Source organism: Panulirus ornatus, chromosome 22 (assembly GCF_036320965.1).
Source record: "Panulirus ornatus isolate Po-2019 chromosome 22, ASM3632096v1, whole genome shotgun sequence".
In the NCBI taxonomy this organism is placed as follows: domain Eukaryota; kingdom Metazoa; phylum Arthropoda; class Malacostraca; order Decapoda; family Palinuridae; genus Panulirus; species Panulirus ornatus.
Genome location: NC_092245.1, coordinates 9752531 through 9778238, shown reverse-complemented (window position 1 = coordinate 9778238; position 25708 = coordinate 9752531). Strand labels below are relative to the sequence as shown.

The window sequence follows — 25708 nt, the reverse complement described above, 5'->3', positions numbered from 1 at the left end:
CATTCTGTACTCAGTTTCTCCTGGTACTTCCTCACACAAGTCTCCTTCCCAAGCTCACTTACTCTCACCACTCTCTTCACCCCAACATTCTCTCTTTTCTGAAAACCCCCACAAATCTTCACCTTCGCCTCCACAAGATAATGATCAGACATCCCTCCTGTTGCACCTCTCAGCACATTGACATCCAAAAGTCTCTCTTTCGTGTGTCTATCAATTAACACGTAATCCAATAACACTCTCTGGCCATCTCTCCTACTTACATACGTATACTTATGTATATCTCGCTTTTTAAACCAGGTATTCCCAATCACTAGTCCTTTTTCAGCACATAAATCTACAAGCTCTTCACCATTTCCATTTACAACACTGAACACTCCATGTATACCAATTATTCCCTCAACTGCCACATTACTTACCTTTGCATTCAAATCACCCATCACTATAACCCAGTCTCGTGCATCAAAACCACTAACACACTCATTCAGCTGCTCCCAAAACACTTGCCTCTCATGATCTTTCTTCTCATGCCCAGGTGCATATGCACCAATAATCACCTATCTCTCCATCAACTTTCAGTTTTACCCATATCAATCTAGAATTTACTTTCTTACACTCTATCACATACTCCCACAACTCCTGATTCATGAGTAGTGCTACTCCTTCCCTTGCTCTTGTCCTCTCACTAACCCCTGACTTTACTCCCAAGACATTCCCAAACCACTCTTCCCCTTTACCCTTGAGCTTCGTTTCACTCAGAGCCAAAACATCCAGGTTCCTTTCCTCAAACATACTACTTATCTCTCCTTTTTTCTCGTCTTCGTTACATCCACACACATTTAGACACCCCAATCTGAGCCTTCGAGGAGGATGAGCACTCCTCGCGTGACTCCTTCTTCTGTTTCCCCTTTTAGAAACTTAAAGTACAAAATAATGATATTAGGAACATATCTCGTATATCAAATTGATCAATTGAAAAATGATTAATTTAAATCTTTTCTTCAGGAATGTATCTTGAGTGTTCAACTGGGTACCCCTGTGTATATAAATACACATACTTTTGTACTATCTGCCCTAGAAGTCTCTTCTATCTTTTTGAGATTCATGCACCATTTGGAGAAGCTTCTCGCATCCACTGATTGGGACTATTGGTCATAAAATGTAGTGGTATTTGCAGAGAGTGCAGGGGAATTGAGTAGCAAGTGCTTAGTGTGTTTGTTATGGTAACGACATCATGTACATGAAAGTTCTTGGTATATGTTGAAATGATGTTTGTCTTGTAGGGATGGTAGAGTTTGACTTGGTTGTGTCTGGGGAGTGTGATTTTTTCTCGGGGTGTGTTTTGGGTTTGGAGTTTAAAGACTGAATTGGGAGGGTGAATGTTTAGTGATTTTCAGTTATCTCAGTGTGTAATTTTATTTTTGTCAGTATTGTATATTGGGGGACCTGTGAGTCAATATTATTGAGATGTGAGGTAAAGTGAGCTTTTTGTTTTTACTTGGATTGATGGTTAGTTTTGAAGTGGTTTAGGTGAGAGGGGTTTAGTGCCATTGCTTGAAATTGTGTGCAAAGTATGTTCTAGTCGGACTGTATTAGGAGAAACTGTGGTTCATTGTGTATATGATGAGAGTTTGTGGTTTGTAGTCAGCCAGTGATTGTTCTGAGCACACTATTTTGTATGGTTTGCTGCTTAGTTGTATTAGCTTTTGAGAAGATAGAAGACCAGCTAGATGAATCATAGTTGAATGTTGAGAGGATGATTGGTTTTTAGAGGATGTTGATGGATTCTTTTCTCTTATCTAATTCTGGTACCAGTTTGTGTTCTGAGGGCATTTAATATGTGTTATTGTTATTGGTGTGGAGAGTGAATGTCAGGTGTGTCTTTAAGTATGTCATGCTTTGATTGGTTGGTGTTTCATTCAGTGGGAACGATTATCCATTAACTGTGAGTTAAGGATGCAAATTGGATTCATTTCTGTTTGTGAAAAAAGTGATTGAAGACTTCTGTGGAGATGCACACAGTCTGTTCTTACAGTCTGTTCTTGATGAGCCACTGTTCCAATTGTATAATATAGTGATGTGTATTTGTTGTTGCTAATGTGGTATTAGGATGTTGTGATGTGATTGTGAGGTTGTCTGCTCTTGAAAGGATCTTCATGTTCTGGTTTTGTAGAGGTAATGGGAGGTCATGTGGGAAGAGACTGAAGAGATGGAGAAAGAAGTGCTCCTTGGGAACTCCATTTTGGAGGTTAAGTGTTTTAGAGTTGGAGCCATTGTGATTGACTGCTGTGACAACTGGATATGAAATAGGCCATCCAATTTTTGTCACTACTGTGAAAGGTGATGTTATGTATCTTCTGTGTGAGGATGTCAAGTAAGTGTCAAATGCTTTGCTAATATCCATTGCTGCTAGTACTGTATGGGAGGAGTTCTTTGGTTGGTTGAAGCCTAGTCGGATATTTTGTGAAAAAGGCATTGTGTAACATGTGGTGTAGTGTTTTGGTCTGAAGCCATGTTATGTGGTTGAGCCAGGGATATATTGTTGATTCTGTTGTGAATCAGTTCTTTACAGATTTTTGATAATGAAGATAGAAGTGATATGGGGCAGTAGGAAGAAGAAAATTGTTGGGTGGTTTGGAGGATTTTAGGACTAGCATTATGTTGGCAAGTTTTCAGATGTTAGAAATTTTGTTGTGTTGCTGGGAGTGGTTGAAGATATCTGTAAGCACCTTGATTACAATAGGATAAAACGCTGTATGTGAAGTTTGATATGTTGTCGGGCTTTGCTGCAGGAGAGTTCTTTAACCCTTTGACCGTGTCAAAGTTTGAAGGGAATCCTCCAGGAGTTCAATTTCCTCGTCAAAAAATGAAATCACCATTTTGAACTTTTTATTACCTTTTGATCATAAGAAAACCATGACTAAGGTTTCCATTTCTGGCATTTGATTTTATTGGAAATCCAATCATACAGTAGAGAATACGGTTGTTAAAAAAATTATTCTCAGTAAATTTTTTTTTTTGAGGGACCAAAACAAATCCAGAAGTATAAAATAATTATAAGAAACCATAGATTGTAGTAGAATACAAACTACCAATATTAGCAAATTTTTCTTATACACATTTATGCAAAATATATCCAAAATTATGAAAGAAGTAATTTCCAATAAAGTATATTATATTTGCCCATCCATTTTACTGATGAGCTAAACCTAATCCAGTGGAATGTAAAATGTGTTATAAATCATAAAGTGATTTTTAATTCATTTTTTTTTTAATAAATGTTCACCATTTCCTCCTTTAGCAAGGTAGTGCCTGGACCCTTTAGCAAGGTAGTGCCTGGAAAAGATGAAAAAAAATGGTCTCATTTGCACACATAAATTACATTTATGTTGTGTAAAAATTCATCAAACTGATTTGTATAGAAATGAAAACAGCACAATAAGAATGTTGTTTAGATAGGAATTAGTGTAAAAAGGTAAATACAATTGTAGACATCTATAAATTCTCATGTGTAAGGAGGTAAAAACCAACATACACTGATCTCTACAGCAACAAATACTTTAATATCAGATGGTGAAACATCCATCTGCTTACTGAACCTAGAGCTGTGTGGTAAAGGGCTGAATGTAACTAATCTGTATTTATTGTATCTATTAGTTTCCCTTGTAACAATTTCTGGAAAGTGTTGGGAAAATGTCTCAGAAAATACTTATATGTTGTAACATTTTCTGAACCTTGCACAGGTTATTGTCCTTGGAGACCCATAGAAAATTATGTAATTGTTATGAATTGGATGATGTTGCATTGTTCTTTCTGAAATGTGAGGGATTTGTATATTTATAAACACTGTTACTGGATGGAGCCATAGAAGCAGTGTTATCTCTTGGCACTAGCTGGCTGGGATTATTAATGACTGTTTTTTTAAACAGATGTCAGAGATTCCTTGTTCACAAAGTCAGAGAACACAACCAGCTTAAATTTCTTATCTGTAGTGTTGCCTTCCTTTTCATACGTGTAATGCCTTGGTGAAAAATATGGAAAAAGTTTAAAAGACTAAAGCAACAGTTTAAAGGGATGCATATGCTTGCTAGCTGAGCTGACACCACGTTATTCCATCTTTATTTCTCATCAAAACATGGTATATCATGTATATATTTTCATATGTAAGAGTATTTATGCATACTGTTCAGTCTTAAATCGTAACATGATGCTATAATATCCCTATCATGTCTGGTTTTTGGTAAATGAGGAGAGAAGGAAGAATCAATGTTGCCATCTGGTAATCTCTTGAGAGCACTGCATGGGAGTGACTGACACCGTATTTGTGTACGTTTTTGTTTATTCTTGGATCCAGTAGATGGCAGTATGTACTGGTGTGTAGATGCTACAGCAAGATTCAAAGAAAACTGTAGTTCACAAGAGGTGAGGGTACACATTTTTACATGGGCAAAAGGAGTTTCCAGTTGTCACACTCAAGGGGAATGAAGCTCAAAGCAGGTGATTTAGACCATCATACTCAAAGGCCCCGATCACACAAAATCTTATTCACTCCATCTTTCCACCTCCAATTTGGTCTCCCTCTTCTCCTCGTTCCCTCCACCTCCGACACATATATCCTCTTGGTCAATCTTTCCTCACTCATTCTCTCCATGTGCCCAAACCACTTCAAAACACCCTCTTCTGCTCTCTCAACCACGCTCTTTTTATTTCCACACATCTCTCTTACCCTTACGTTACTCACTCGATCAAACCACCTCACACCACACATTGTCCTCAAACATCTCATTTCCAGCACATCCATCCTCCTGCGCACAACTCTATCCATAGCCCACGCCTCGCAACCATACAACATTGTTGGAACCACTATTCCTTCAAACGTACCCATTTTTGCTTTCCGAGATAATGTTCTCGACTTCCACACATTCTTCAAGGCCCCCAGAATTTTCGCCCCCTCCCCCACCCTATGATCCACTTCCGCTTCCATGGTTCCATCCGCTGCCAGATCCACTCCCAGATATCTAAAACACTTCACTTCCTCCAGTTTTTCTCCATTCAAACTCACCTCCCAATTGACTTGACCCTCAACCCTACTGTACCTAATAACCTTGCTCTTATTCACATTTACTCTTAACTTTCTTCTTCCACACACTTTACCAAACTCAGTCACCAGCTTCTGCAGTTTCTCACATGAATCAGCCACCAGCGCTGTATCATCAGCGAACAACAGCTGACTCACTTCCCAAGCTCTCTCATCCCCAACAGACTTCATACTTGCCCCTCTTTCCAAAACTCTTGCATTTACCTCCCTAACAACCCCATCCATAAACAAATTAAACAACCATGGAGACATCACACACCCCTGCCGCAAACCTATATATTACATTTATATTTATTTAGACATGCTCACCATTTCCCACATGAGCAAGGTAGCATCAAGAGCAGATAGCCGAATCTTAGAAAGGAAATTCTTCACTTGGCTCCTTGCTCTGTTCCTTCTTTTGAAAAGTAAAAGAGGAAAGGAGGATTTCCAGCTACCCACTCCTGCCCCTCTTAGTTGTCTTGTATGACATACAGGGAATACATGGGCAATATTCTTTATCTCCTGTCCAGGGTAAACCAATGAAAGGTCTCTGGGGCCTGGTTTTGGGTAGTCACCTGTGATTTTGGTGCATTACACATGACAGCAAGAGACTGAGTGTGAGCGGATGTGGCCTCGCTGAAGCAAGGGGTGGTGATGCTGTTTTCTGTGGGGTGGGGTGGAGCCAAGAATGGATGAAGGTAAGCAAGTATGAATATGTACATATGTATATGTTGATATGTGTTTGTATATGTATGTATATGTACATGTGTTTGTATGTATATACATGTGTATATGAGTGGATGGGTCTTTCTTCATCTATTTCATGGCACTACCTCACTGATGCAGGAAACAGCGATCAAGTATAATCAATAAATAAATAAAAATATATTTATACTTGCCCCAGGAGTCTCTCTTTGGCACTCCTGCACTTCTCGGAAACCTGGCCATGGCCATTGAGCAGGATTCTATGTAATACAGTTAAATGTTGCTGTGTGTGTCTGTGAGGAGAGTGCAGGGCATTGTAGCAGCAAGTGTTCAGTGCTTACAATTAGGTAGTTGTATCATGGGCATGAAGGGTCTTGGGATGTTTTGAATATACGGTTATAGTAGTGTAAAGTTGGATGATATTCTGATCATACATGGGAAAGTGTGACCCACATATGTTTGGGAATGTGGCATCAGATGGATGTGTTTTCAGTGGGGTGGTATTTAAGACTGAGTTGGGAGGGTGGGTGTTGAAAGCTTATCACGTCATTTCAGTCTGTGTATTTTGTTGTGCTGTGTTTTTATGGGTTGGGAGGATCTGTTAGAAGAGGTTGCTGAAATATGAGATATGGGTAGGCTTTTAATTTCTACACGGGGCTTTGTGGTTAGTTATGGAGAGGTTTGGGTACATATGCGGGGTTTGTGCTGCTGCAAAGAATTGATTGCAAATGATGTTACAGTGGGACTGCATTGGGAAGATCCGCGTTTCATTGTATAGGTGTTGAATGTTTGTAGTTGTAAATAAATAAAATGTTGAACGTGCTTATGTGTGCAAAACACACTTTTAGGGTTACAGTGAATCCACACTCTTTGGTTCATGTTTCTAAAATCTGTAAAATTCCAGAATCCAGACAATGTGAATGGTTCTAAGAGTTAGATTTTTTTAATTCTCTAACTGTATTATGGTTTCATTTTAATATGGCGTTGTGCTCCACCTAGTAAGTGTGTATATGTTTGCTTTTAAATTAATGCACAGGAAATAGCAGAGTCATAAAAAAAATCACTTACTCTTTACTTAGAGCAAAAGGCTCAGCTATGATCTTCCATTCCATGGTAACTAATATCAGAGATAATGAGGCTTAGTCAAAGCAAATCAGTAACAGGTAAATTTTTTGTCATAAATGTAGAAAATTGCTAAAGGTTAACATATTGAAATGTTCTTATTTTCTCTTCATTCCCTTATTTTGTCTTCTCTTTTTCTTTATATCTTTTCACATTGCTTTTAATGAAATGACTTGTAATCAAAATGTATGTCGCTTAGCAGTTGGGCAAGCAGATGTATGTATTAGTTAAGCAGTTTGCATAGTTGTAAGGATCATAATTATTTCAATATTTTGGTGTGAAAAAAGGAAAATTATGTTGAATATGTTAAATCTTTAAGGCAGAGTGCTCTTGTATCTGTTTGTCATAACACCCAGCAGGAATGACAGAGAACTAAAACCATAGCTGATATGTAACATTTCCTCTCTATTAACAGTATGGCTCAGATACAGATTATTTCCATACTTCATAATCATTGATAATCATAACATCATAGCATATGCTTTGATGATAATATCAAGTTTGAATAAATAAGTATCCATTGCAAAACTTATTTGTTCTACAAGTTCTTCTATAATATTGGTTAACATACTTTGATCACATACTTATTGTAATCATGTAGTGATACTGCTTTTTTGTTTTGCCTTGAATTTTGTGTATACACACAATAGATGGGGTCCCACAAGTGTACAATTGTACACACTCCCTCCTCATACAGTACAAATGGGTAAATACACACAGTGACAGAAGGCCTCGGTAGGTTATCAGCTAGTAGGAAAATAGCTGCTGGAACATATTATTTAGGAAGACAGGAGTCAACATTGTCCCAAACCCGTCACTAGAATCCCACCTCAGGAGAATTATTAACAAGACCAACTGTCTGCTAGCAAATATGAGAAATCATTGAAGTTCAGGAAGCTGATCATATCATATGTAATTCCAGAACTATTATATGCTTCTCACCACACTTAAAGAAGCACAGAGAGCAAGTAGAGAGCAACAAAAATGGTACCAAAATTAAGAGAGCTTAGTTCCAGGGAAGGCTAGAGAGTTTAAATTTCCCAACCTTGGAAAAGAATCAAAATACAATGAGGAAGACAAGATACCAAATTAGACCATCAGTGAAGGGAAGGGGCATCAAGAGCCATCATGGACACCAGGGCTAACTTCACCTAACCCCATCCCCACTTTCCTTTTGGAAAGGAGGTCCAGTAGTATGGTAAGAGGCCCTTTATATCTCATTCTTAAATTTTTGAAAACTTAAAAAAGTAAGATCCCAAGTTTGTATAGCAACAAGCTCATACACAAAGGAAAATGCATGTACAGTATTTTGTAGAAATGAGGAACACCCTTCAAACATACAGTTCATCTAACATAATGAAGATACTGAACATTTACTGCTCAGTTGCCGTGCTCTCTTCCCACATACACAACACAGCCAACATCACCATACTTTATGATGTGCAGTCCCAATCAGTGAACATGGCCAGCTTCCTGAGTGCTGTGGGAGCCCTGTAGAATATAGATAGGACTCCAAGAACAGGAGGGTGTGAGGAAGAGGGTTTTTGGCTTTAAATTTAAATTAGGTTTTGGAAAAAATAGGAACTTAGGTCTGAGTTCCTAAGCAGCGATACTCCCTCCCTCTTACTGGGCCAGTTGAAGGGGACAGATGGAAAAGTGGTAACAGACAAAGAAGAGGTAAACAGGAAATGGAATATTTTGAAAAGGAGAAAAAGTTATATAAATCAAAGAATAAGTGTGCAGCCTCAAGGATGCCTTTTGTCTAAATGAGATGAAGAGTGAAGGGTGACGTGATCCATCGATGATGGAGACGGTGAACAGTTCTTCAAGAGATGTAAGTATAGAAGGGCCAGAGAACATAGCATGAAACTGAGCAAGAAACTTAAATTTGGTAATATAAGAGTGTTGGACAAATAGATTAAAATGACTGAAGACATGGTTAATGCAAACAGAATACATAGATTTAAGTTGTATGATAGAAAATGTTCAGGAGATGGGTTCCCATGAATTAAAAAGAATGTTAGAGATTGCATCTCACAAGAGTAAAACTCCCTCTCTGTATACTACAAATTGATAATTACACACAGATTAAGATACCTGGAAAAGACATTAACCAAAACCTAATCAGTTATGACCCGTACAAGGCTTATGGTCTTGAAGAAATTTCATCATTCGTGCTGAAGATGTTTGCAGATTCACTAGAAAAATCTCTTGAAATAGGGCTTAAGATGTTGCTGAAGAAAGGCAGAGCCCCAAGGGATTTAAAAGGGTGAACAGCATACTTTTAAAAGGATTGGGAAGAAGCACTGAACTACTGATCATTCTTATTGATGAGTGTTGTCTGTAAGTTTATGGAAAAGATAATTAGAGAGCAATTGGATGACATTACCAAAGTGAGTAATAGCACAGTTTTAAGTACAGGAGGTCACATTTAACAAACATCATAGATTGCTATGAGAGAGTGAGCTCTTATCTCAGACAAAAGAGAAAGCTTAGTGGACTGTTTGTATCTTGATTGCCAGAAAGCATTTGACACTGTACCACATTATTAAGAAGCAGGATAACCAAGCAATAATGAGGTGGAGACTGACGGACTGATTTTCTTAATGGAAGGGAACAGAGGACATGTCAGAGGAGCTTCTTCAAATGGGAAGGTTGGAGTGCCCCAGTGTTCTCTTTTGGGACTGTTAATCTTGATCTATGTGTTGCCTTAAGGTATGGACTCCTACCTAATATATTTGCAGATGATGGAAGGGTCATGAGGGAAGTGAAAAGCAAGTAGGACTGCATATACAAGGGAACTTAGACTCTAAAGTTGGTGTAATATATATGGTTGATGAAATTCACCCCAAATAAATGCAGGAAGATCTCATGAAATTATTATTGAGTCCACAGGGCTCAGCATTGGAACTCTGTGGATCTTGCTGTCTATAAATGACTTGCCTATTGGACTTGAATCATATCTAAACATGCTTTATGGATGATGCTAAGATCATGAGCGAGATAAAGGATTAATTGAGCTACAATGAGAGGCTTGGGGCTACAAAGCAGTCCACTGTGCAGGAGAGAAAAGAGAAGAGGGATCTAATAACAGCCCTTCAAATTTTTAAATCAGCTGGATGATACTGAAGAGGTAACATTTTCAAAAGATGCAGCACCAGAGTAACCAAATGCCATAACAAAATATTGGGTAAACAGTCTGTTAGAAAGGATGTTAACAATTACTGGTTTAGAGTTAGGGTAGTTAGGAAGGTTGGAACAAACTAACCAATGTGTCTGTGAATGCTAGCAGTTTACTAAGTATAAAAAGCTACTAGAGTGGAATAGAAAGCTTAGATGGGGCCCCATGAGTGTAGAACTCTCTCCTTGTACTGTACAAATAGGTAATTACACAGGCACACAAACAAAATTGAGGCTTTTAGGGCTCTGAGTAAAGCAATAAACAGAATATGTTCTGTTTGAATTTTAGAGCAGTTTATGGTCTGATAGATGAGAATTTCAGAAAAGTGCAGAGTACACAGGATTGATGCTTATTAGCAAAAAGGGAGATTACAGAGAAAGCTGGTGGCACAAAGCTTGATGAACCAAAACTGATGTACGTGGGTGGCACCCGAATTAGAAAGTTAAGTAAACAGGAGTTTGACAAGCTCAAATCTTTGATTATTTTTTAACTAGAGGAAGAACACAAACTGAATAAAGAGGAGAGGGAAAAGAAGAGGTAGTGTTCATTAAAGGGTTACTAGAAACAATAGAATTATCAGATACAATTTCAGTAATAATAGAAATAGGCAGACATAAAGGGATGACCAGTTATAGTTACATTTGATTTGGAATCATCTAAGACGAGTTGAGAAAGTTGTAAACAAGGTGGAATACAGTAGAACATTAATAAAGTGTGATAGACCAAGGGAAGATAGGGAAAAAGTAAAGTACAGAGTCAGAAGGCAAAAAATGATAGAAGCCAAATGAGACAAGAAGACAGAAATGTAATTTAGCATGGAAGCAGAAGTTTGTGCGTGAGGATTAGGTGAAAGCTATTATTATTCGTTTCAAAAGAAAATGTGCTTGAATGTTATGTTGCAATTATAGGGAAATAAGCCTAAGTATACCAGAAATAGTTTAAGCAAAAGTGATGCAAGTGACTGAATGCATAATAAAAGAGGACCAAGAGGTTTCAGGGAAGGTAGGGGATATGTGGATCAGATTTTTTGCAATGAGAATGACTGTGGAAAAGTATCTAGTGAAAGGTAAGAAGATGCATGCAGCTTTTATGGATCTGGAAAACATGTATGACAGACTCAAGTGGAGTGCTTTTGGGATGTGTTAAGGATATTTGGGATAAGGATACAACTGTTGGATGGTGTAAAAGCCCTGTATATAGGAGCAAATTAATGTGTTACTGTGGATGGAAAACTGTGTGAAAGTTTGTGTATCCATGTGGATGTGAGGCAGGGCTGTGTGATGGTCACTATGGCTCTTTAACATATATATGAATGAAGTGATATGAGAGATGAAAGCAAAACTAGGGAAAAGGGGTGCAGAGATGGAGCCTGATGGTGAAGTATGGTGGCTAGAGACATGCCTGTTTGTAGTTGATACTATGTTGTTCGCAGAGAGTGACGAGGAGTTGCAGAAAGTCGTAAGTGTCCTTTATGATGTGTGTAAGTGTAAGCAATTGAAGGTAAATGCGAGTTACAGTAAGAGTGTTTGAAAGGAAACGAAGTGAAAGTATTGATTTTGCCAAGCCCTATAGAGTTACATAGATACAGCCCCAAGGTCCAAGTGAGGTGGTCTGGCTTTAAAAAGAAATAACGTGAGAGAAGAAAGTGTACTAAACTGCAGTATAGATAAAGGGGGAGAAAGACTGGAAGGGGTGACAGAATTTGGGTATTTGAGAGCTATCTTGGGAAGTTTGGTGATATGGTAGGAGAAATAAGGGAGATAGTAGTAAGGGTAGAAGAGTCACTGGGTTTCCTTAATAAAATAATGAAGGTTAGAGGTGTAAGCACATAAATGAAGAAAGGATTAAGGGACAGCATAGTCCTCCCGAGCCTGACCTGTGTAGCTGAAACATGGACGTGGAATGAGCTACAGAAGTCAAGAATCCAGGCTGTAGAAATAAGCTATTTGAGAGGAGCTTGTGGTATAACTGGATGGAAAGAAATGATGGGGTGTATGAGAGATCCAGAATGGCTGGAAATACACAAAGGGAGTGGATTGTGGAGTTGTAGAGTGGGTGAAATGTAATATTTTGAGATGGTTTGGGCATGTGGAAAGAATGCAAGATGGGGATGGGGAGTTTACAAGGAGCATGTCTAATAGTATGATTAAAGGGGTTGGTGTGAGAGTAAGACCACCAGTGACATGGGAAATGGAGTGGTAGAGTAATAGAGAAAAGGTGGAAGAATGCATGGAATGATGTGTGCTAGGGTAACTTGTAAGGAAAAAATGGAGACTTTTGCTATGGCCACCAACTTGATGGGAGTTCCTGGAGGGAACAGCCATCAGAAATATAGACAGATAGATAGATTGTTGTTTATGAGGTCTGGTATCAGCATTAGTAGACGTGAAGATCAGAAGCTGAGGGGAAAGCTGGTGAAACAAAAATGGTGTAGTTTAAGGATGGAGAAGCAGAGTAAGAGGCTGGTCAAGGAAAAGAAATACTGGTCTATTTTAATAATGAAGGATGATTTGAATTGTTCAAGCTAGGAGAAAGTGAATGCCAGCATACAAATACTTAAAAGTCTTCTTGGTGGTATAAGAAGCTCGAGATGGAGCCTCATGAGTGAAAACCTTTATCCCCATAATACATACACAGGTGATTATACACACACACACACACACACACTGAGTGTGGTCCGTGATGTTCTGGAAAAGATAATTTGAAAGCAAATGGATGACTTCTGGCAAAGGAGAAATTATGTAAGGTAAAGAAAGCACAATTTAAGGGAAAGGAGGTCATGTGTAACAAATCTCTTAGATTTCTAGGAGACTGAACTCTGTTTTGGACAAAAAGGGAAGACTAGACAGATTATGTGTACCTCGATTGCCAGAAAGTATTTGGCAATGTACTGTACAAGAGGCTGATTAAGAAGCTGGATCACCAGGCAGTATTGAGGGGATAATTCCCTCAGTGGATAGACAAGTATCTTAGTGGAACAAAGGATGCATGTCAAAGGATCCCTCCAAAAGAGTCAAGGTTCTGCCAGAGGTTCTGTTTTGAAAATATTAATCTTCTTGATCTATAGAAATGACTTTTATGAAAGTATGAACTCATACCTGAATATGTTTGCAGGTGATTTAAAGGTTATGAAGTAAGTGAAGAATGTGGAAGATTGCATCACCTTGCATGGTAACTGATCTTAAACTTCAAAGCTGATCTGATATGTGATTGCTTAGGTTCAACCTGAGTAAATTTCAAGTAATGAACATGGGTCAAAGTGAAAGGAAACTAGACCCTGAGATGATTATCATCAAGCACGAAACAGGTAGCAGGAATCCATGTGTGAGAGGGATTTGCAAGTTGACATTGTCCTAACCTGATGCCAGAGCCCCACATTAGGAGAATAGTTAAGATCAACTTTCTGTTAGCAAGTACTATAGCATTCAGGTTCTTGGATATTTAAGGCCAGAATTAGAATATGGTTCTTAGGTTTGATCAAATCTAAAGCACATTGAACCATCAGAAAAGGTCCACAGGAGAACAACAAAGATGGTACCATAATTAAGAAAGATAATTAAAGGAAAAGGTCATAGGCTTTAAATTTGCCCACTTTGGAAGAGAGAAGAGTGAGGGGTAACCTGATTACAACCCTTACCATTTTTAAAACTGATTAAGTATTTACATAATGAACAGCTCTTTGAAAGATGGGACAGGACAGCCAAAGCACAAGGCATGAAATTAAGTAAAAAACTTAAAATAAATGCTTTTATAATATGAGTGGTGGATGAGTGGAAGAAAATGACTGAGGATGTGGTAATTGCAGAAGCATACAAGTTTAAATAGCTATATGTTAGTAGAGAATGTTCAAGAGATCGGGCCCTATGAGCATAAAACTCCTTTCTTGTACAATACAAATATGTAATTACTGCAGTGAAGGTGTGGGAACATGGGTACCTGTAGCCTCAAATAAAGAGGGATGATTGTTTCAGTCAGAGATGTTAAAAACTGACGGAATTTCATGGTGATGTGTTGAAGACATAGTTGGAACTCCAGCCAGCTAGCATTTGCATGTGAACAAGAAAGGAGGAACAAAGAGAATTTTTTTTTTATAATTGTGGACAAGATTGGGAATAATCCAAAACTTGTTCTTAATCAGAATTATCAGGTAAAGATCAGCTAACCAGGCCAAAGGATTCTAGAGAAAGAATCATAATGGATGATGTAAATATGAGGCTGTTCAAGAAACTGGACAAATTTGTGTTTTCACAATGAGAGATAATATAGGCCCAACACCAGAGGTAAAATGGAGAGGAGGTATGAGAGAACATTGAAATATCTGAAGAAGATATAATAAAAATATTTAAATATCATGGTTCTGATGAAATTTCTTCGTATATACTGAAGATGCATGCAGAAACACTTGACAGACTGCTTGAAATGTTCTTCAAGGTGTTACTGAATGAAGGTAGAGTACCATGGTAGTGGAGAGAGGGCAAACATCTTACCTATCTATAGGAAAGGAGGCCTGAACTACAGACTAGCCCTCCTGACAAGTGTGGTTTATTGGGTACTTGAAAAGATAATCAGAAAGAAAATAGATATCTTTATATCTCTGATGCCTGTTCCAATTGGAACTCCCTCAAAGGGGTAGCCATGGCATTAGAGGTCCATAACTAAAGAACTCCAGTCCTGCTTCTTAGCATTCAGTGCCAGAACCTTAACAGGCCACTGGCAGAGGGCAAATCAAGTGCACTGTTTGCAGAGGCTCCTACCTAATGATCTTATTGACTACTGCATAATGCTCCTACCTACTACTTCTACCTAATGTTTCTACTTAATGTTCCTACCTTCTATCTACTGTTTCTACTATTTTGCCAAAAGGCAGGGCTAGTGCATAGTGCTCACCACAGGAATATCAATGAAGAATGATTAGAATGAGTTCTGCATTTTCAAGTGTTACATATGACAAGGAGAGATTTTATGTTTGTGGACAGAATGCCAGTAGTCCACATGTTAGTGAGGCAGAAAAAAAAGACAACTACCTAGGTCAGAGGAGTGCAACTTGACAACCAGTAAATTGCTGGATCACCAAGCAAATGTCACTAACCCTCATGATACCTAGGCAGGTAGAACTGGTAATATACCTCCCTGGTCATTGACTGCCTACCAAATACTACCTACAGGATATCTTTCTACAGAGGAGAAACTATAGGAGTTTGGTAAAGAAGCTGGATCTTCAAGTAGGAATAAGATGAGAGACTAATTTAATGGATTGAAGATTATCATGCAGAAAGAAAATAAAGGAAGCATGTCAAGGGAGCCTTGTCAGAATGGATCGAGGTCACCATTGGCATGCCGTAAGGTTCTGTCTAGTAGGACTGATGTTCTATGTGAATGACTTTCTAGCAGGGTGGGACTTCCTCCTGAATATGTTGTGAATGCCAATGTCAAGATAGAAGTAAAAATTAGAAAGGATTGCATCAATTTACAAGGGAATATAGACAATCTTCAAAGTTGGTTTGATTTGTGGTTGATGAAATTTAACCCAAGGATGTGAAAGAAGGCTTCAGTACGAATAGCATCTAATAGGATATAGGCTACAAGAATTGGTGTGTGAGAGGGATTTGCATCAGACCTAACCAGTCACCAGAGTCCTACCTTAGGAGAATAGTTAACAAATTGTACAAGTAATCGCATTTAAGTATAAAGAAATATTCATCATGCTGTTATGCTGTTCACATGTTATATTGGGCCAAAACTAGACTATGCTTCCAAGTTTAGTGACTGCATTTTAATAACAACAAAGAAATAATAGAAAAGATCTTCATGAGGGCAATATGATAGTCCCAGAGCTGAAAGGTGAGGTACAGGGAATGATTATAGGCCTTAAATTTACCCTCTTTGGAAGAAAGAAGAGTCAGGGGTGACTTGATTTTTTTTTTCCAGTTCAATGAAGTCAGCAGTGAAAAATCCTTTGAAAGATACAGGGATAGAGAAATCAGAAGCCTTAACATTAAATTTAGGAAGAAGCCTTTGGAAAAGATGTTTAAAAGTACTTTTCTGACAGAATTATGGTGGATGAATGGAATAAACTGAGTACATCATACAGAAGTTTGTAAAGCTGTTTGATGGGAGAGAAAATTTAAGAGATGGGGCCCCACAAGCGTAGAACTCCATCCTTGTACAGTACAAGATGGTAATTACAAATGCTAGCAGTTGCAAATGGGATTGCCATGATTCTTAGCAAGATTTGGAGGGGTTTCAGCTTCCCATGCTTATTTTGTGCAAGGGGAGGGGGGGTTATGGGGTCCCTCAATGACACTTCTCTTGAAAAATATGAATTCACAAAGGCAAATTAAGGAATGAAATTGCTGTTGGGGTGGAAAGATCAGAAAATTCTGATCAAATGCTCATAAGTGTTGCCAAAGTCATCCACCTAAGATTCTAAATGATTGTTTATGTAAAGAATATCCAGCCAGAAGAAAGACTGAATAACTTACATGGAGCGAATAAAGAGGTTTATTAAAGAAATCCTATAGAGTGAATGTGAAAAAAATGACTGCCAATTGATATACCAGTGATATACCTACATTTTTTCTGAACAGATAGTATTTTAAGCTAAAATGCTTACTATTAATATAAGGAATTAGGGGACAAATTAAGACCTTTACTACTGCACGTATCAGGCAAATAAGATAATGCAACAAAAATCAGGCCAGTCAGTCAGTCCAGGTTAGGTAAACCCTGCTTTTAAGCAAAAACACACACATATAATGGGAAAAGTAAATGTAAAAAAGAAGTATATAGTGTTTGTATTACATAATCCTTCAGAGAATTTTAACACCCCAGGAGCAAATGCACAATGACAACAGTGACAATGTTCTGATAATAAGTGCTTTTAATTATAAGGAGGAAGGCTATGGGAAATTGGATTCCCACAGTGATGGAGTTATGGAGACAAGTTTTTTGAGTGTATACATTGAACACATTAGATGTTATCTTCACAGACACTAGTATGGATATTGAGAGTATTATATATGATATGCCAATAAGAAAAATTATCATGTTATGCTGGTTTATTTTGGTAAATGAGGATGTTGAAAGAAAATTAGATTAGACAAGACCTAAAGAGAGAATTCATTATGGAAATTACACAAACTTCAACACTTTCTGTGCTAACTTTGATTAAAAAATGAAGTTGAGTAGCCACAAATCAGGGCATTGTGGCAAAAGTGTTTGTTAAATTTATAATGAAGGAATTGGAACAATGGTACCTCTGGTCTCAAACACATGGAAAAAGCTAAGAAAGAGGGAAGAGTGGTTTCATAAAAGATATCTAAAAGCAAAGGAGCTTTACTGATGGAAAAAATATAAGTGGCTCTCAAGCCAGTTAGCATTTGCAAGATGCGCTTATTCATTCCCGTCACCACCCCACCACACATTAAATGACAACCCCCTCCCCCTGCATGTGCGCGAGGTAGTGCTATGAAAGGACAACAAGGGCTACATTCGTTCACACTCAGTCTCTAGCTGTCATGTATAATGCACCGAAATCACAGCTCCATTCCACATCCAGGCTCCACAAAACTTTCCATGGTTTACCGCGGACGCTTCACATGCCCTGGTTCAATCCATTGACAGCACATTGACCCCGGTATACCACATCGTTCCAATTCACTCTATTTCTTGCATGCCTTTCACCCTCCTGCATGTTCAGGCCCCAATCACTCAAAATCTTTTTCACTCCATCTTTCCACCTCCAATTTGGTCTCCCACTTCTTGTTCCCTCCATCTCTGAGACATATATTCTCTTTGTCAATCTTTCCTCAAGAATTCTCTCCATGTGACCAAACCATTTCAAAACACCCTCTTCTGCTCTCAACCACACTCTTTTTATTACCGCACATCTCTCTTACCCTTTCATTACTTATTCGATCAAACCACCTCACCACATACTGTCCTCAAACATCTCATTTCTAGCACGTCCACCCTCTTACGCACAACTCTATCTACACCCTATGCCTCACAACCATATAACATTGTTGGAACTACTATTCCTTCAAACATACCCATTTTTGCTTTCCAAGATAACGTTCTTGACTTCCACATATTTTTCAATGCTCCCAGAACTTTCGTCCCCTCCCCCACCCTATGATTCACTTCCACTTCCATGGTTCCATCCGCTGCCAAACCCACTCCCAGATATCTAAAACACTTCACTTCCTCCAGTTTTTCTCCATTCAAACTTACCTCCCAATTGACTTGTCCCTCAACCCTACTGTACCTAATAGCCTTGCTCTTATTCACATTTACTTTCAGCTTTCTTCTTCTCACACTTTACCAAACTAATTCACCAGCTTCTGCAGTTTCTCACCCAAATCAGCCACCAGCACTGTATCATCAGTGAACAACAAATGAGTCACTTCCCAAGCTCTCTCATCCACAACAGACTGCATACTTGCCCCTCTTTCCAAAACTCTTGCATTCACCTCCCTAACAACCCCATCCATAAACAAATTAAACAACCATGGAGACATCACGCATCCCTGCTGCAAACCAACATTCACTGAGAACAAATCACTTTCCTCTCTTCTTACTCGAACACATGCCTTACATCCTCAATAAAAACTTTTCACTGCTTCTAACAACTTGCCTCCCACACCATATATTCTTAATACTTTCCACAGAGCATCTCTCTCAACTCTATCATATGCCTTCTCCAGATCCATAAATGCTACATACAAGTCTATTTGCTTTTCTAAGTATTTCTCACATACATTCTTCAAAGCAAACACCTGATCCACACATCCTCTACCACTTCTAAAACCACACTGCTCTTCCCCAATCTGATGCTCTGTACATGCCTTCACCCTCTCAATCAATACCCTCCCATGTGATTTCCGAAGAATACTCAACAAACTTATACCTCTGTAATTTGAGCACTCACTTTTATCCCCTTTGCCTTTGTACAATGGCACTATGCAAGCATTCCGCCAATCATCAGGCACCTCACCATGAGTCATACATACATTAAATCATCTTAGCAACCAGTCAACAATACAGTCACCCCCCCCCCTTTTTTTTTTTATAAATTCCACTGCAATACCATCCAAACCCGCTGCTTTGCCGGCTTTCATCTTCCGCAAAGCTTTTACTACCTCTTTTCAGTTTACCAAATCATTCTCCCTAACCCTCTCACTTTGCACACCACCTTGACAAAAACACCCGATATCTGCCTCTGTATCATCAAACATATTCAACAAACCTTCAAAATACTCACCCCATCTCCTTCTCACATCACCACTACTTGTTATCACCTCCCCATGAGCCCCCTTCACAGATATTCCCATTTGTTCCCTTGTCTTATGCACTTTATTTACCACCTTCCAAAACATCTTTTTATTCTCCCTAAAATTTCATGAAACTCTCTCACCCCAACTCTCATTTGCCCTCTTTTTCACCTCTTGAACCCTTCTCTTGACCTCCTGCCTCTTTCTTTTATACATCTCCCAGTCATTTGCATTATTTCCCTGCAAAAATCGTCCAAATGCCTTTCTCTTTTCTTTCACTAATGGTCTTACTTCTTCATCCCACTACTCACTACCCTTTCTAATCTGCCCACCTCCCACGCTTCTCATGCCACAAGCATCTTTTGCGCTAGCCATCACTGCTTCCTTAAATACATCCCATTCCTCCCCCACTACCCTTACATCCTTAGTTTTCACCTTTTTACATTCTGTACTTCCTCAAACAAGTCTCCTTGCCACGCTCACTTACTCTCACCACTCTCTTCATCCCAACATTCTCTCTTCTTTTCTGAAAACCTCTACAAATCTTCACCTTCGCCTCCACAAGATAATGATCAGACATCCCTCTAGTTGCACCTCTCAGCAAAAGTCTCTCTCGCGCGCCAATCAATTAACACGTAATCCAATAACACTCTCTGGCCATCTCTCCTACTTACATACACATACTTATGTATATCTCTCTTTTTAAACCAGGTATTCCCATCACCAGTCCTTTTTTAGCACATAAATCTACAAGCTCTTCACCATTTCCATTTACAACACTGAACACCCAATGTACACCAATTATTCCCTCAACTGCCACATTACTCACCTTTGCATTCAAATCACCCATCACTATAACCCAGTCTCGTGCATTAAAACTACTAACACACTCAATCAGCTGCTCCCAAAACACTTGCCTTTCATGGTCTTTCTTCTCATGCCCAGGTGCATATGCACCAATAATCACCCATCTCTCTCCATCCACTTTCAGTTTTACCCATATCAATCTAGAGTTTACTTTCTTACACTCTATCACATACTCCCACCACTCCTGTTTCAGAAGTAGTGCTACTCCTTCCCTTGCTCTTGTCCTCTCACTAACCCCTGACTTTACTCTCAAGACATTCCCTAACCACTCTTCCCCTTTACCCTTGAGTTTCGTTTCACTCAGAGCCAAAACATCCAGGTTCCTTTCCCCAAACATACTACCTATCTCTCCTTTTTTCTCATCTTGGTTACATCCACACACATTTAGACACCCCAGTCTGAGCATTCGAGGAGGATGAGCACTCCCCGCGTGACTCCTTCTTGCAAGATGTAAGACTTTATATTAAGATAAGAAAGGCAACACCAGTAAGATGGAATGGGAAAGTTTTGAAAAGCAGTGAGATACTTAGAAAAGACATTAATTATTAACCCATACAAAAGCTCATGATCCTGATAAAACTTCACCTGATGTTCCTAAGGTGTGTGGAGATACTAGATCTAGATAAACCTCTTGAAATACTATTCAAGATATTGCTGAGAAAGTCAAAGTGCCTAGCGAAGGGAAAAGGGGCAAACATCATGCCTATCGATAAGAAAAGACTGATCTACAGACTAGTTCCCTAATGAGCGTGGTCTGTAAGGTTCTAGAAAAGATAACCAGAAAGCAAATGGATGACTTTCTACAGTGGAGAAATTACTTAAGTGAGAGACAGTACAGTTTTAGGGGAAAAAGGGTTGTGTGTAATGAACTTCTTAGATTTCTCAGACAGAATGAGCTTTGTCTTAGACAAAAGGGATGGCTGGGATGGGACTGTTCGTATCTGGACTGCCAGAAAGCATTTGGCATAGTACCAATTGGGAGGCTGGGTAAGAAGCTGGATCGTCAGTCATGAATAAGAGGGAGACTCCAATGAATAGAAATTATCTTAGGGAAAGGGAGCAAAAGAATTGTCAGAGGAGTTTTGAAATATGTGAAGGTCTCCAGTGGAGTATCACAGGGTTCTGTTCTGGAATCGTTACTCTTCTTGATCTAAGTGAATGCCTTGCCAAAAGGTAAGGACTCCTACCTGAATATATTTGGAGATGATTCAAGGATTATGAGGGAAGTTAAAAGTGAGGAAGATTGCATCAGTTTACAAAGGGATCTTGACAAACACCAAATTTGTTCTGCTACATGGTTTATGAAGTTCAACCCAAGTATATGTAAAGTAATGAGGAAGGGTCACAGCGAAAGACATAGATATTTTTATCATTTAGTAGGAAATGAGTTTATCATTTAGTAGGAAATGAGGTGCAGGAATCTGTATGGGAGAAAATTTGGGAGTCAACATCATCCCTAAGTGTCCCCAGAGCCCCACCTTAAGAAAGTTATGAAAACAACTTTCTGCTTACAAAGATTTAATTTCTATCAAAGTTCATGGATAAGGAAAGATTCAACAAGCTGTTCATATCCAACATTAACCCAGAACTTTGCTATGCTTCTCAAGTTCAGTTGCCATACCAAAAGAAGCATAAACAACTAATAAAGAAGGTCCAAAGGAGAGCAATAAAGATGGTACCAGAATTGATAGCTGAATTACAGGGAAAGGCTAATGAAATTACCTGCTTTGGACAAGAGAAGAATAAGGGTTGACCTAATCGCAGTCTTTAAGTTTTTTAAACAGATCACTGATTTAGAGGATGAAGTTCATCAAGAGACATATGGGTAGAGCAACCAGAGGAAATAAGCCATTAAGCAAAACATTTGTAAAAAAAAAAAATAAAATATATATATATATAAGAAAGTTGTGGGAGTATGTGATAGAATGTAAGAAAGTAAATTCTCGATTAATATGGGTAAAACTGAAAGTTGATGGAGAGAGGTGGGTGATTACTGGTGCATATGCACCTGGGCATGAGAAGAAAGATCATGAGAGGCAAGTGTTTTGGGAGCAGCTGAATGAGTGTGTTAGTGGTTTTGATGCACGAGACCGGGTTATAGTGATGGGTGATTTGAATGCAAAGGTGAGTAATGTGGCAGTTGAGGGAATAATTGGTATACATGGGGTGTTCAGTGTTGTAAATGGAAATGGTGAAGAGCTTGTAGATTTATGTGCTGAAAAAGGACTGATGATTGGGAATACCTGGTTTAAAAAGCGAGATATACATAAGTATACTTATGTAAGTAGGAGAGATGGCCAGAGAGCGTTATTGGATTACGTGTTAATTGACAGGCGCGCGAAAGAGAGACTTTTGGATGTTAATGTGCTGAGAGGTGCAACTGGAGGGATGTCTGATCATTATCTTGTGGAGGCTAAGGTGAAGATTTGTATGGGTTTTCAGAAAAGAAGAGTGAATGTTGGGGTGAAGAGGGTGGTGAGAGTAAGTGAGCTTGGGAAGGAGACCTGTGTGAGGAAGTACCAGGAGAGACTGAGTACAGAATGGAAAAAGGTGAGAACAATGGAAGTAAGGGGAGTGGGGGAGGAATGGGATGTATTTAGGGAATCAGTGGTGGATTGCGCAAAAGATGCTTGTGGCATGAGAAGAGTGGGAGGTGGGTTGATTAGAAAGGGTAGTGAGTGGTGGGATGAAGAAGTAAGAGTATTAGTGAAAGAGAAGAGAGAGGCATTTGGACGATTTTTGCAGGGAAAAAATGCAATTGAGTGGGAGATGTATAAAAGAAAGAGACAGGAGGTCAAGAGAAAGGTGCAAGAGGTGAAAAAAAGGGCAAATGAGAGTTGGGGTGAGAGAGTATCATTACATTTTAGAGAGAATAAAAAGATGTTCTGGAAGGAGGTAAATAAAGTGCGTAAGACAAGGGAGCAAATGGGAACTTCATTGAAGGGCGCAAATGGGGAGGTGATAACAAGTAGTGGTGATGTGAGAAGGAGATGGAGTGAGTATTTTGAAGGTTTGTTGAATGTGTTTGATGATAGATAGAGTGGCAGATATAGGGTGTTTTGGTCGAGGTGGTGTGCAAAGTGAGAGGGTTAGGGAAAATTATTTGGTAAACAGAGAAGAGGTAGTGAAAGCTTTGCGGAAGATGAAAGCCGGCAAGGCAGCAGGTTTGGATGGTATTGCAGTGGAATTTATTAAAAAAGGGGGTGACTGTATTGTGGACTGGTTGGTAAGGTTATTTAATGTATGTATGACTCATGGTGAGGTGCCTGAGGATTGGCGGAATGCGTGCATAGTGCCATTGTACAAAGGCAAAGGGGATAAGAGTGAGTGCTCAAATTACAGAGGTATAAGTTTGTTGAGTATTCCTGGTAAATTATATGGGAGGGTATTGATTGAGAGGGTGAAGGCATGTACAGAGCATCAGATCGGGGAAGAGCAGTGTGGTTTCAGAAGTGGTAGAGGATGTGTGGATCAGGTGTTTGCTTTGAAGAATGTATGTGAGAAATACTTAGAAAAGCAAATGGATTTGTATGTAGCATTTATGGATCTGGAGAAGGCATATGATAGAGTTGATAGAGATGCTCTGTGGAAGGTATTAAGAATATATGGTGTGGGAGGAAAGTTGTTAGAAGCAGTGAAAAGTTTTTATCGAGGATGTAAGGCTTGTGTACGTGTAGGAAAAGAGGAAAGTGATTGGTTCTCAGTGAATGTAGGTTTGCGGCAGGGGTGTGTGATGTCTCCATGGTTGTTTAATTTGTTTATGGATGGGGTTGTTAGGGAGGTAAATGCAAGAGTTTTGGAAAGAGGGGCAAGTATGAAGTCTGTTGGGGATGAGAGAGCTTGGGAAGTGAGTCAGTTGTTGTTCGCTGATGATACAGCGCTGGTGGCTGATTCATGTGAGAAACTGCAGAAGCTGGTGACTGAGTTTGGTAAAGTGTGTGGAAGAAGAAAGTTAAGAGTAAATGTGAATAAGAGCAAGGTTATTAGGTACAGTAGGGTTGAGGGTCAAGTCAATTGGGAGGTGAGTTTGAATGGAGAAAAACTGGAGGAAGTGAAGTGTTTTAGATATCTGGGAGTGGATCTGGCAGCAGATGGAACCATGGAAGCGGAAGTGGATCATAGGGTGGGGGAGGGGGCGAAAATTCTGGGAGCCTTGAAGAATGTGTGGAAGTCGAGAACATTATCTCGGAAAGCAAAAATGGGTATGTTTGAAGGAATAGTGGTTCCAACAATGTTGTATGGTTGTGAGGCGTGGGCTATGGATAGAGTTGTGCGCAGGAGGATGGATGTGCTGGAAATGAGATGTTTGAGGACAATGTGTGGTGTGAGGTGGTTTGATCGAGTAAGTAACGTAAGGGTAAGAGAGATGTGTGGAAATAAAAAGAGCGTGGTTGAGAGAGCAGAAGAGGGTGTTTTTAAGTGGTTTGGGCACATGGAGAGAATGAGTGAGGAAAGATTGACCAAGAGGATATATGTGTCGGAGGTGGAGGGAACGAGGAGAAGAGGGAGACCAAATTGGAGGTGGAAAGATGGAGTGAAAAAGATTTTGTGTGATCGGGGCCTGAACATGCAGGAGGGTGAAAGGAGGGCAAGGAATAGAGTGAATTGGAGCGATGTGGTATACCGGGGTTGACGTGCTGTCAGTGGATTGAATCAAGGCATGTGAAGCGTCTGGGGTAAACCATGGAAAGCTGTGTAGGTATGTATATTTGCGTGTGTGGACGTATGTATATACATGTGTATGAGGGGGGGGGGGGGTTGGGCCATTTCTTTTGTCTGTTTCCTTGCGCTACCTTGCAAATGCGGGAGACAGCGACAAAGTATAATAATATATAAAAAAATATAATTTTTCTTTTTTCAGACTATTCGCCATTTCCCGCATTAGCAAGGTAGCATTAAGAACAGAGGACTGGGCCTCTGAGGGAATATCCTCACCTGGCCTCGTTCTCTGTTCCTTCTTTTGGAAAATTAAAAAAAACGAGAGGAGAGGATTTCCAGCCCCCCCCGCTCCCTCCCCTTTTAGTCGCCTTCTACGACACGCAGGGAATACGTGGGAAACATTCTTTCTTCCCTAACCCCGGGGATAATATATATATATATATTATCTATTATTTATATATATATATATATATATATATATATATTTTTTTTTTTTTTTTTTATACTATTCGCCATTTCCCGCAATAGCGAGGTAGCGTTAAGAACAGAGGACTGGGCCTTTGAGGGAATACCCTCACCTGGCCCCCTTCTCTGTTCCTTCTTTTGGAAAATTAAAATAAAAAAAAAAGAGGGGAGGATTTCCAGCCCCCCGCTCCCTTCCCTTTTAGTCGCCTTCTACGACACGCAGGGAATACGTGGGAAGTATTCTCTCTCCCCTATCCCCAGGGATATATATATATATATATATATATATATATATATATATATATATATATATATATATGTATATTTATTTTGCTTTGTCGCTGTCTCCCGCGTTTGCGA

The 25708-nt window shown here is 39.3% G+C and overlaps 1 long non-coding RNA gene across 1 annotated transcript in view; it reads right to left on the bottom strand.

Annotated features, from left to right (window-relative positions):
• Positions 1-2918: 2918 nt before the first annotated feature.
• Positions 2919-25708, bottom strand: part of LOC139756528 (uncharacterized) — a 41647-nt gene continuing 18857 nt past the window's right edge. Inside the window, exon 3 of the long non-coding RNA XR_011714374.1 lies at positions 2919-3333. This is a non-coding gene — a long non-coding RNA (uncharacterized lncRNA). The remainder of the gene's footprint in view (positions 3334-25708) is intronic.